The 8,187-nt window shown below is 36.0% G+C and overlaps 1 long non-coding RNA gene across 1 annotated transcript in view; it reads right to left on the bottom strand.

Moving 5' to 3' along the window:
* Positions 1-1,542: 1,542 nt before the first annotated feature.
* Positions 1,543-8,187, bottom strand: part of LOC141730062 (uncharacterized) — an 85,331-nt gene continuing 78,686 nt past the window's right edge. The window contains exon 3 of the long non-coding RNA XR_012581522.1: positions 1,543-1,591. This is a non-coding gene — a long non-coding RNA (uncharacterized LOC141730062). The remainder of the gene's footprint in view (positions 1,592-8,187) is intronic.

Genomic DNA, 8,187 nt, shown 5'->3' with positions numbered 1-8,187 from the left:
GTTTCCTTGGATACAACAATGAAAACTTGGCTTGGATTCCCTGAGGAGGAAGGTGTAGGTGAGAATAATTTGGAAACATAAGGAGCAGCATTAAGAGGGGTTTTGACACAGCCTGTTCCTATGTTGTTCCTGTGACATTAGCAACCCTTTAAAATAACCAAAAATAGATTTTCAGGCTTGAGCTCCTGGCAAAGAGGTGGCAGTCCTGTCATTTTTTCAGACTGAACTGGAATTCCTAAGGCAAATAAAGTTCCTGTAAGCCTGGTAATGGCAGAGGCAGAGCATGGAGGGGCACTGCTCCCCCCATGCCAGCTTCAACAGACACATCACAAATCATGTGGCACTGGGGCTGAGTTTTTCTGGCATCACCTCTCTCCGCACTTAGGCAGCTCTCAGATGGATTCAATGCACCTGGTTAACATCTATTTATCACTGTTGTGATGGTACAGAAACACACTATCCAGTTTGGCAGTGGCATCCTTGCTCACCACACAATATTTCTTAAAGCCTTAAAGTCTGTCAAAGGACCTATCTTAAACTGTTATAGATTTGCCACAGAATGCAGTTAAATGTATACCATGTATTTCTTCTGCAAACCAGACTGATTTCATACAGCAAAATACAACTTTTCATTCCTTTAAAATACACAAGATTTCATAGGCAGAGATAATACAGCTGAGATCCTTTATGCTGTATGTGCAAAGCTGCATTCCTGCATATCTGAAACAAGACTCAGCTTTAAGTTCTGTGCTTTATAATATCAGAATATTGTAATAGTAATGAAAAATAGCAAAACTGTGGTGTTGCCTTCATCATGTAACTTCTGTGTGTAGAAACTGAATCAAAGAATAAGGGATTATTGTGTCAAGCAGATACGAATTTCCACCCCACAGGTGTGACATTTAGTGGAAGTACTGGCAGTGTGACTGTGTCTGCTCAATCCACTGTACTGTGAGGGCATTCAAATGATGGGCAAAAGGAATGGCTGTGCAAAAATTGGGAAAGAGGGTGGCTTCTGCCACAACCCACTCCATACTACTTTTGTTTATCCTGCAAAGGGCAACCACTGTTTTGAACAATATCATTAATGCAAAGTGAGAGACACACACTGCAGTTTTGGTGTGGTTTTGGTGGTGGTTATTGTTGTTATTATTAATGATCCAGTCAAACTTATTAGACAATTATTAGTGAGGCTAAATTTTAATATTTTAGAGCAACATTTGGCCAGTTTCCAATGTTATTCTTTTGACTGGTTTTTCCTCTTGATGTCCAGGTAAATCCCACCGTGGCTTTACCGTCCTTCAGTTGGCCTGGGACAGGAAATGGGGGCAAGGGACACACACTGTAACACACACAGCACTTTCCAGATGGATTTGGGCCAGAATGATTCACAGCTTTGTTTAAGTTGCTTTGGAGATTCAAAGCACATTCATAAACATGCAGCAGTCATTCATCTCCTATCTAACAACAAATAAGTAAACATATAACTATGAAGGCAGGATTTGGATATCAATCCTGAAAGTATTGTGAATTGTTTTTTACCTTATTTAGCCAGTCCTCTCTGCATGAAGTTTCTTTATAAATATTTCTCCTGCAAAAATGAAGGACCAGCAGTTAGTCACAACTATTCACGTTTTTATTAGCTTTAGAGTTTTGACTGATGCTTACAGATTTGTGTATATCATTCTCCCCTGCATCTGCACAGAAATATTTCCTGTGATTCATCAGTGTAGAGCAATCTGCCTCCTAAGATAATTGAAATTACTAACTCAGTGTTTCTGATTCAGTTGATATGCTATTTTTGTTTTGTTTATTGATATTTTCATACCTTTTGAAATAAAGACAGGCTAATAAAGTTATTATTTTTTTTGAGATAATTGGTAGCTTGCTGGGATTTTTTTCTTAATTTGTTTGCCAGAGCAATATTTCCTGTAAAGATCTAATTCAGCAGTTTGATTTCTTCCCTCGATCTCAGGCTAGTATACACTGCTGCCAGAACAGCATGACTGGGATTACTAATTCAAAATTTTCCTTTTCCAGCATCAACCTAAGCAGGCAATCTAGGTTCTGTAGAACAGCCATATTTCTGAGCTGCTTGATACACGAATGTATTTTCATTTAGTTCATACTCATGCAAAACATTGAGCCCACGTGCAAGGCCACCTAGTAAAAAACTCTATGAATTTAAATAAGGCTAGAGAATAAGGTTTCTGAGAAGGAGGGTTTAATAACTGTTCTTTCTGTGAGCGAGTACTTTTTAAGCAAAGACACTTTCTGTTGTAAAAATGCTTTTAAATTTTTTAGGAACTTGGAAATAAATTCTGAAGCTCGAGCTAGTTGAGCTAGTTGTTAACCACTCTTCAGTTTAGAGGGATTTTGACAAAGATGGCAGTGGTCAAAATTTGGACCTGATCTCTTTCATCATAAAAAATATCTTGCTTGATACAGCACATCATTAATTTATCTCTTTTACCTCTCCTTGATGGCAAGAAATTACAAACTTTATTTTACTTGTGCTAATGAAAACAAAAAGTAGTAGTGTAAAATTGTCAGCAGCTTTCAATCTGCTAGTGAGAAATAACAATCTCATTATTATCAATATTTCAAATTAAATTTTCCATTTGTGGCTTAAGAAATAAAATAACTACAAAGCTATAAACCCAGGTATAACAGTGCTCTTAGAATGATTCCAAACAATCTTCTAATCTCTATTTATGTATTCACATCTCAGGTATAAAGTACACAAATTACTGACTTTTTTCTCCTGCATGAGTAGACTTTGTTGCATTATGCTAAAGGAATTCCATGAAAACTACAAGAGAGTAATAAAACTACCATTAAGCATTGACAGCCCTGAGATATCTGAATACCTTTACAGATTATCAATATGTAATGTGACTGAGAGGCGAAGCAGCACAGGATGGGAAAATTGCACTGTGAGGAAAAGAGATTGTTTAAACATCAAACAAACCTAGCAGATTTATCACATCTAAATTCCCTAGTGAGAAATAAGGGAATGTCTTCTGTAAATGCAACAAGGGCATAAAATTTCTTTTTTGGGTTTTACTCTTGTGTTTTTCACTAAATTATCTTTCGCCTTTAATATAAAATTAAAACACAAAATGAGAAAATTTGCATTGAAAAACCATATAAATACATACTCCTGGTTTATAAGACAAGCTCTCCTTCTTTATAAATATTTTGGTAATTTCTCATAACTTTCTTGAGACCTATACAAGTACCAGCCAAAATTAATAAAACCAAACTTGAATATCATCTTACTAGGGTTGAATATGAGAATATATAAAATATCTTCTTAGACAGTTATTAATATGTCCTTTATATCAGAACTCTGCATATCTTGTTTCTTTTCATTTGAGCTTAGGAATTTGGGGCTAGGTTTCTAGAGCTACCTGGGTACCTCACTGGGCACATAAATCGCATTAGATCACAGTGAATCCAAACACTGCACATGGTTCTTGTTTTCTGAGCTTCCTTTTTCTTGTCTGGACAGAACTGGATGTGTTAATAGATTTCTAATGACTGCAACTCCTAATACTAGGCAGGCTGCTTGTTTAAGAACATAAACTACCAACACTGAGTAAATTTCCTCATTTCATAAACAATCTGGAATCACTCATTTGTATTTTTGTTTTATACAAGAATTCACAGTGCCCTGATTCAGTGATGCCTCCATATTCCTGCACTTTCCTCTTTTAACTCAAGCATCAGTTACAGTCCAAAAAAAAAAATCTATAAGAAAAAATCACAGATGTATTAAATGGAATTCTTCTGCGACTGTTCCTATCTCCTTACTCTGACAGCCTCACCAAAACCCGTTGAAATACACACAGACACTTCCTTTTAGCCACACCCACCCTTCTCCCCAGGGAGAATGGGCTGTGGATAATCACCAAGATTACATTTTGGTTCACAATGTGATTATTTTCAACTGGCAGAGTCCCTCCCAGTCAGTATTGCCATCAAGTTGCTACTCAGCTGAAACCTCTGGTTCAGATTTTAACCATTGCAAACTGATGAAATCACATTAATGTGCAAATTTAAACCTGCTTAGAATTTATTTTTGGGACTACTGTGAGGAAGAATACCATCAGGTCTGAAGTCCAAGGTATGGTAATGGAAATAGTGTGAGTGCTTTATGTTTTTATAAATAACTCAAGTTAGAATTGTGTTGTTTTATAGCAAACACATTTACAAACATCTATGGAGTAGTGGTGTTGTTTTCCTTGTTTATGTTTTTTTACTTTTTAGCCATATCTAGTAATCACAAACACAAACATTACATGCCTGAGAAATTTTTATAATATAGCTGCATACAGATTTTACAGCAAACTCAGTGTTCATATTGTTTGTCTTAGGTCTGGTTCTACTCAAGTTCCTTTGGAATTTACAAATCACATCCGTTCCTTAATCAGATGACAGCATGAAATAGACTAATTCTATATTGCTAACTGTGATGTTTAAAAATCAGAAATGAAACTCAAAGATATGAAATTGGGGTGTGAGACACAAATAATTTAAATTTGTGTATATTTCAGAGTAGTGTTTTAAATGCCCTGGGGCTGTGGCTATTGAAGCCACAGGCTGCCGTGTCAGAAGCAAAGGGCTACTCCCACACAACAGAGAGCACAAATCACCCCTGCTCTACTTGCACAGGATTTAACCTTTTGTACCTTAAAATAAACTCTGGAAACAGTAAAACCTCAATTCCACTACTATCCTATTTGCTTATGGAAGAGTTCAAAGAATGACTCTGTCCTTCTGAAGTTCTTGAGGTTTCAGCTGGATATTTTCTTTAAGGAGTAAGAGAAATTGTTTATAGAACAGATGTATTCATTTTCTGTACCACTGTTTCTTCAAGTTCTACTTGTTTTTCTGCTGCTAATGTAGAGATATCACCCACATACAAACCACTGTCAAAATATTTTTCTCCAGATATAGCGATGATGAGGAGAGTGAGTGGTTTGAGAAGGCAGAGGAGAATTGTTTAGCTACATCTGCATTTGTAAACTCCTGCACACTGTGGAACTCCTTAGGCAGCTGAAGGGATCAGTGAACTGAGAGAGATCTGGGTAGGAGTAAAGCAAAAAACAAAGACAAGCAAGAAATTCACATCTAAATGGAGATGGTTTGATAGTAGCATAATGAATGTAGCCATCTAATGGAGATTTTATAGCAAGGGAAAAGCTGTTTGTACGAGTGAGAAGATAATTCTGACAGAAAAAAAAATGGAGGGAAATTCTTCATGATGAAATGCACATATCCTTTCTGGTCTTAGATACTCTAATGGATTCTAACCCAGATATTCATCTCCTCCAGGGTCATGTGTAATTCTTGTGTCAGTGTGCGTGTACACAAATATGTGTGTTTGTGCATACATACACTTCTGAAAATAAATATACTGGGTTAGAAAGTTACAATTTCTTTCCTTTATTGGCTCATGCTGGCAGATACTTAATGTTTAAAGGTCAAGCTGCTGGAAGATATAATGCTAAAAACGGTAGCAGAAACTGCTGAGATAGCAGAAGTTAGTAAAATAGTTCTCTAAATGCTTCTATTTGTTACCCTGTCTAGCACACAAAAGGTTCAAGAAAATCTCAGAAAGATGAGTGTCCCGGACTGCCAGATGAAGGCAGTTGAGTGTTTGTAGCTCTGCTCTGGATACAGGGGTGCAAGGCAGAGACTGGCAGCAGAACAAAGCTCACAAGCCTGACACACATAAGATGTTCCAGCATCTCTTCACAGCTTTAGGATGCATTTCTTTCCCCCAGCACAATGTCTGTTTCTATCTGGTTCACAGCAGGTGCTCTAAACCCAGTTTAGAAGTGCTCAAATTCACAGAGTCACGCAATGGTTTGGGTTGGAAGGGACCTTAAAGATCATGTAGCACAAACCCCTGCCCCAGGCAGGGACACTGTTCATGAGGCCAGGCTGCTCAGAGCCCCATCCAGCCGGGCCTTGAGCACTGCCAGCGATGGGGCAGCCACAGCAATTGAAATAGGTCACCAAAGTGAACATATTACTGCAAGGCAGTTCTCTTGTAAATGAGATCCTATTCTCCTCTAATCTCTCTAATTCCTTTCTGGGTATAATAGAAAAAAAATCACAACCAACCAACCCTACCTGAAGGCCTATTTCTTTTGTCAATTGTTGTAACTATCCTTGAGATTATTTCTTCCCTCCTTCTTTCATAAAATGACATTATTTAGATAATTAACCTGGAAAAGTCATTGTTCAGAGGACAAGACTCATAGGCTGAGCCCTTGTGGAACTAACATTAAAGCCTTATTTCATAGTCATAATTCATAAAAAATAAATGTTTCAGAACTTTCTAGAATTGATGTAATATATGAATACCCACATAAACACAAAGCTATTGTTTGAATATAACTGATAAAATAATAATCCTGATTGTTATAAAAATACTACATGGAAGACTAACAATACACCTGGGTCTGAATAATAAGAGATGGTCATCTCGTTCAGATTCTGCACTCTTAAAATTATTTAGCATCTCCAGGTTTGGACTTAGGAAACTTAATGACTACTATAAATAAAACTGTGAATTTTTCTTTCTTCCGCTGCACTATGACAAATATTGGTAGCACTGCACATTGTCAGCAACGGCTCTGAAACCCATGATCTTATAATCCTCTTTCTGACCTTTAAATGAATGAAGGATTCATGATACTTCCTAGAAAATCTGGTTTAGGTATCAGATAAGTTCATAAATATTACAATGCAGTAACAGATCAGATAGTTTCAGAATGGGTTTTTTTCTGTAATTCACTATGTTAGACTTCCAGGAGCTCAACAGAAGCTTTTCCTTTTGCAGAAGCCACTGAGCTTTTATTTTCTTTTAAACTTGTCCAATTTCCTTTGCTCATCACCCTCTTTGAAAAAACTTCCCAGCTTTTTACAAATACTGTGGAAAAAATGGTTCTATTGGAGATCTTTTAAAGTGAACACAGAAGACATCTTGAGAAAAAGAAGAAAATAATTTAGCCAGTAGTAATTTTAAATACATCTGAAGGGATAAAATAAGATACTTGATATGAATTGAAATGATTTCAGCAAAGTTTCCTGAAACAACGAAGAATTGTGTTAAACAGCAATCTGTAATTTGAAATGGTATGTTCTCAAACAAACCCAACTTTCCTAGTTCTAAGGCAGACTGGGATTTGATTCAGCCTTTAAACCAGTCTATTCTCCAAGCACTTTTTGTTCTGCTTCGGTAAGGATGGGCCTAGCTATGGAAAAGATCCAAAAACTTACAAGATCCAACAGGAACTAAGGGAATTCCAGCTTTAGGGTAAGGGCTCTACCAAAATTGCATAATGCAAACAAAATGATTTTCTTATGCTGATATACAATCCATGATTCTGCATGCATGAATATGTATAAACTAGTCTCAAGAATATTGCTGTTCTGGGTAATTGATTTAAGTCAAGAAGAAAACAATTGTTTATCTATAAAAAATGTTTAAATGGAAGAATTTAGTTATTTCATTTACAGCTGGTAGAACAAAACTTTGTTGACTACAGGTTTTTAACTTTGTGTTGTCAGTTTCTCTTGGACAATAGAACAATCTATTTTACAAAAATCCATTTAACTGATCAGTATGTAAATAAAAAAAAACATTTTATCCTCTGAATTCTAAAACCAAAGGTGCTGCCCCATGTTTTACAGTGCTGTAAATCTGAAATAGAAAATGTTTGCTCTTTGATTGCAATTCTTTCACAGACAAAAAATATGGTCTATTAAATAATGAAAGGTATTGGTACAAATAAAGTGGAAATTAATGTTTTAAAATGGTATATGTTTACTGATGAAACAGGTTTTATTTAATGTCTATTAAAAATTTATTCCGTAAACAAAACATGATAAGTTTGCATGTTTAATTATTGTGAAAAGCATGAATATAATCCTAAATCTGAGTGCTGAAATTTGTTTTGAATTATTTACACTGTCCTTGAAACATCACTATGCTGCCTTTCAAAGAGTAACACAAAAAATGGATGTCCTTTCAAGATAATTTTACATTTTGCAAAAATACTGCTGAAATCAAATTACCTATTCCCCAGTCATTTGTCATAAAAATATGCATGCACACATTGACACACAGTCTCTACATATGTCATAAAAAATACAACTGTCATGCTGCAA

The sequence above is a fragment of the Zonotrichia albicollis genome, chromosome 9 (assembly GCF_047830755.1).
Source record: "Zonotrichia albicollis isolate bZonAlb1 chromosome 9, bZonAlb1.hap1, whole genome shotgun sequence".
NCBI classification, from domain to species: Eukaryota; Metazoa; Chordata; class Aves; order Passeriformes; family Passerellidae; genus Zonotrichia; species Zonotrichia albicollis.
Note: the sequence above shows the minus strand (reverse complement) of the source record. Positions and strands in the feature narration are given on the sequence as shown.